Source organism: Salmo salar, unplaced genomic scaffold (assembly GCF_965601325.2).
Source record: "Salmo salar unplaced genomic scaffold, fSalSal1 ptg000347l, whole genome shotgun sequence".
Classification (NCBI taxonomy): Eukaryota; Metazoa; Chordata; class Actinopteri; order Salmoniformes; family Salmonidae; genus Salmo; species Salmo salar.
Window position 1 is genome coordinate 630,670 of NW_027675356.1, and position 6,123 is coordinate 636,792.

Here is a 6,123-nt window from a genome sequence, read left to right on the forward strand (position 1 = left end):
GTGAATAACATGAAACCAACCAGTCACCAGCATAAGTGAATAACGTCCTTATAAAACCAACCAGTCACCAGACTAAGTGAATAACGTCCTCATATAACCAACCAGTCACCAGACTAAGTGAATAACATGAAACCCACCAGTCCCCAGACTAAGTGAATAATGTCCTTATAAAACCAACCAGTCACCAGACTAAGTGAATAACATGAAACCAACCAGTCACCAGACTAAGTGAATAACATCCTTATAAAACCAACCAGTCACCAGACTAAGTGAATAACCTGAAACCAACCAGTCACTAGAATAAGTGAATAACATGAAACCAACCGGTCACCAGACTAAGTGAATAACATGAAACCAACCAGTCCCCAGACTAAGTGAATAACATCCTTATAAAACCAACCAGTCACCAGACTAAGTGAATAACGTCCTTATAAAACCAACCAGTCACCAGCATAAGTGAATAACATAAAACCAACCAGTCACCAGACTAAGTGACTAATGTTCTTATAAAACCAACCAGTCACCAGACTAAGTGAATAACATCCTTATAAAACAAACCAGTCACCAGACTAAGTGAATAACGTCCTTTTAAAACCAACCAGTCACCAGACTAAGTGAATAACATGAAACCAACCAGTCACCACACTAAGTGAATAACATCCTTATAAAAACAACCAGTCACCGGACTAAGTGAATAACATGAAACCAACCAGTCACCAGACTAAGTGAATAACATGAAACCAACCAGTCACCAGACTAAGTGAATAACATGAAACCAACCAGTCACCAGACTAAGTGAATAACATGAAACCAACCAGTCACCAGACTAAGTGAATAACATGAAACCAACCAGTCATCAGACTAAGTGAATAACATAAAACCAACCAGTCACCAGCATAAGTGAATAACGTCCTTATAAAACCAACCAGTCACCAGACTAAGTGAATAACATAAAACCAACCAGTCACCAGACTAAGTGAATAACGTCCTTATAAAACCAACCAGTCACCAGACTAAGTGAATAACATGAAACCCACCAGTCCCCAGACTAAGTGAATAACGTCCTTATAAAACCAACCAGTCACCAGACTAAGTGAATAACATGAAACCAACCAGTCACCAGACTAAGTGAATAACATGAAACCAACCAGTCACCAGCATAAGTGAATAATGTCCTTATAAAACCAACCAGTCACCAGAATAAGTGAATAACATAAAACCAACCAGTCACCAGACTAACTGAATAACGTTCTTATAAAACCAAACAGTCACCAGACTAAATGAATAACATAAAACCAACCAGTCACCAGACTAAGTGAATAACGTCCTTATAAAACCAACCAGTCACCAGACTAAGTGAATAACATGAAACCAACCAGTCACCAGACTAAGTGAATGACATCCTTATAAACCCACCCAGTCACCAGACTAAGTGAATAACGTGAAACCAACCAGTCACCAGACTCGTGAATAACGTCCTTATAAAACCAACCAGTCACCAGACTGTGAATAACGTCCTTATAAAACCAACCAGTCACCAGACTAAGTGAATAACATCCTTATAAAACCAACCAGTCACCAGACTAAGTGAATAACATGAAACCAACCAGTCACCAGACTAAGTGAATAACATGAAACCAACCAGTCACCAGACTAAGTGAATAACATGAAACCAACCAGTCACCAGACTAAGTGAAAAACATGAAACCAACCAGTCACCAGACTAAGTGAAAAACATGAAACCAACCAGTCACCAGACTAAGTGAATAACATGAAACCAACCAGTCACCAGACTAAGTGAATAACATGAAACCAACCAGTCATCAGACTAAGTGAATAACATAAAACCAACCAGTCACCAGCATAAGTGAATAACGTCCTTATAAAACCAACCAGTCACCAGACTAAGTGAATAACATGAAACCCACCAGTCCCCAGACTAAGTGAATAACGTCCTTATAAAACCAACCAGTCACCAGACTAATTGAATAACGTGAAACCATCCAGTCACCAGACTAAGTGAATAACATGAAACCAACCAGTCACCAGCAAAAGTGAATAACGTCCTTATAAAACCAAACAGTCACCAGAATAAGTGAATAACATAAAACCAACCAGTCACCAGACTAAGTGAATAACTTCCTTATAAAACCAACCAGTAACCAGACTAAGTCAATAACGCCCTTATAAAACCAACCAGTCACCAGACTAAGTGAATAACATGAAACCAACCAGTCACCAGACTAAGTGAATAACATGAAACCAACCAGTCACCAAACTAAGTGAATAACATGAAACCAACAAGTCACTAGACTAAGTGAATAACATAAAACCAACCAGTCACCAGCATAAGTGAATAACGTCCTTATAAAACCAACCAGTCACCAGACTAAGTGAATAACATAAAACCAACCAGTCACCAGACTAAGTGAATAACGTCCTTATAAAACCAACCAGTAACCAGACAAGGTGAATAACGCCCTTATAATACCAACCAGTCACCAGACTAAGTGAATAACCTGAAACCAACCAGTCACTAGAATAAGTGAATAACATGAAACCAACCAGTCACCAGACTAAGTGAATAACGTTCTTATAAAACCAACCAGTCACCAGACTAAGTGAATAACATAAAACCAACCAGTCACCAGACTAAGTGAATAACATAAAACCAACCAGTCACCAGACTAAGTGAATAACATAAAACCAACCAGTCACCAGACTAAGTGAATAAAATAAAACCAACCAGTCACCAGACTAAGTGAATAACATAAAACCAACCAGTCACCAGACTAAGTGAATAACATCCTTATAAAACCAACCAGTCACCAGCATAAGTGAATAACATATTTATAAAACCAACCAGTCACCAGACTAAGTGAATAACATGAAACCAACCAGTCACCAGACTAAGTGAATAACATGAAACCAACCAGTCACCAGACTAAGTGAATAACATGAAACCAACAAGTCACTAGACTAAGTGAATAACATGAAACCAACCAGTCACCAGACTAAGTGAATAACATGAAACCAACCAGTCACCAGACTAAGTGAATAACATGAAACCAACCAGTCACCAGACTAAGTGAATAACATCCTTATAAAACCAACCAGTCACCAGACTTAGTGAATAACTTAAAACCAACCAGTCACCAGACTTGTGAATAACGTCCTTATAAAACCAACCAGTCACCAGACTGTGAATAACGTCCTTATAAAACCAACCAGTCACCAGACTAAGTGAATAACATCCTTATAAAACCAACCAGTCACCAGACTAAGTGAATAACATGAAACCAACCAGTCACCAGACTAAGTGAATAACATCCTTATAAAACCAACCAGTCACCAGACTAAGTGAATAACATGAAACCAACCAGTCACCAGACTAAGTGAATAACATGAAACCAACCAGTCACCAGACTAAGTGAATAACATGAAACCAACCAGTCACCAGACTAAGTGAATAACATGAAACCAACCAGTCATCAGACTAAGTGAATAACATAAAACCAACCAGTCACCAGCATAAGTGAATAACGTCCTTATAAAACCAACCAGTCACCAGACTAAGTGAATAACATGAAACCCACCAGTCCCCAGACTAAGTGAATAACGTCCTTATAAAACCAACCAGTCACCAGACTAATTGAATAACGTGAAACCATCCAGTCACCAGACTAAGTGAATAACATGAAACCAACCAGTCACCAGCAAAAGTGAATAACGTCCTTATAAAACCAACCAGTCACCAGAATAAGTGAATAACATAAAACCAACCAGTCACCAGACTAAGTGAATAACTTCCTTATAAAACCAACCAGTAACCAGACTAAGTCAATAACGCCCTTATAAAACCAACCAGTCACCAGACTAAGTGAATAACATGAAACCAACCAGTCACCAGACTAAGTGAATAACATGAAACCAACCAGTCACCAGACTAAGTGAATAACGTCCTTATAAAACCAACCAGTAACCAGACAAGGTGAATAACGCCCTTATAATACCAACCAGTCACCAGACTAAGTGAATAACCTGAAACCAACCAGTCACTAGAATAAGTGAATAACATGAAACCAACCAGTCACCTGACTAAGTGAATAACATGAAACCAACCAGTCACCAGACTAAGTGAATAACATAAAACCAACCAGTCACCAGACTAAGTGAATAACGTTCTTATAAAACCAACCAGTCACCAGACTAAGTGAATAACATAAAACCAACCAGTCACCAGACTAAGTGAATAACATAAAACCAACCAGTCACCAGACTAAGTGAATAAAAAAAAAAACCAGTCACCAGACTAAGTGAATAACATAAAACCAACCAGTCACCAGACTAAGTGAATAACATCCTTATAAAACCAACCAGTCACCAGCATAAGTGAATAACATATTTATAAAACCAACCAGTCACCAGACTAAGTGAATAACATGAAACCAACCAGTCACCAGACTAAGTGAATAACATGAAACCAACCAGTCACCAGACTAAGTGAATAACATGAAACCAACAAGTCACTAGACTAAGTGAATAACATGAAACCAACCAGTCACCAGACTAAGTGAATAACATGAAACCAACCAGTCACCAGACTAAGTGAATAACATGAAACCAACTAGTCACCAGACTAAGTGAATAACATGAAACCAACCAGTCACCAGACTAAGTGAATAACATGAAACCAACCAGTCACCAGACTAAGTGAATAACATGAAACCAACCAGTCACCAGACTAAGTGAATAACATGAAACCAACCAGTCATCAGACTAAGTGAATAACATAAAACCAACCAGTCACCAGACTAAGTGAATAACGTGAAACCAACCAGTCACCAGACTAAGTGAATAACATGAAACGAACCAGTCACCAGACTAAGTGAATAACATAAAACCAACCAGTCACCAGACTAAGTGAATAACATAAAACCAACCAGTCACCAGACTAAGTGAATAACATCCTTATAAAACCAACAAGTCACCAGACTAAGTGAATAACATAAAACCAACCAGTCACCAGACTAAGTGAATAACATAAAACCAACCAGTCACCAGACTAAGTGAATAACATCCTTATAAAACCAACCAGTCACCAGACTAAGTGAATAACATATTTATAAAACCAACCAGTCACCAGCATAAGTGAATAACATATTTATAAAACCAACCAGTCACCAGACTAAGTGAATAACATGAAACCAACCAGACACCAGACTAAGTGAATAACATGAAACCAACCAGTCACCAGCATAAGTGAATAACGTCCTTATAAAACCAACCAGTCACCAGACTAAGTGAATAACGTCCTCATATAACCAACCAGTCACCAGACTAAGTGAATAACATGAAACCCACCAGTCCCCAGACTAAGTGAATAATGTCCTTATAAAACCAACCAGTCACCAGACTAAGTGAATAACATGAAACCAACCAGTCACCAGACTAAGTGAATAACATCCTTATAAAACCAACCAGTTACCAGACTAAGTGAATAACCTGAAACCAACCAGTCACTAGAATAAGTGAATAACATGAAACCAACCGGTCACCAGACTAAGTGAATAACATGAAACCAACCAGTCCCCAGACTAAGTGAATAACATCCTTATAAAACCAACCAGTCACCAGCATAAGTGAATAACATAAAACCAACCAGTCACCAGACTAAGTGAATAACGTCCTTATAAAACCAACCAGTCACCAGACTAAGTGAATAACATCCTTATAAAACAAACCAGTCACCAGACTAAGTGAATAACGTCCTTTTAAAACCAACCAGTCACCAGACTAAGTGAATAACATGAAACCAACCAGTCACCACACTAAGTGAATAACATCCTTATAAAACCAACCAGTCACCAGACTAAGTGAATAACATGAAACCAACCAGTCACCAGACTAAGTGAATAACATGAAACCAACCAGTCACCAGATTAAGTGAATAACATGAAACCAACCAGTCCCCAGACTAAGTGAATAACATCCTTATAAAACCAACCAATCCCCAGACTAAGTGAATAACATGAAACCAACCAGTCACCAGACTAAGTGAATAACGTCCTTATAAAACCAACCTGTCACCAGACTAAGTGAATAACATCCTTATAAAACCAA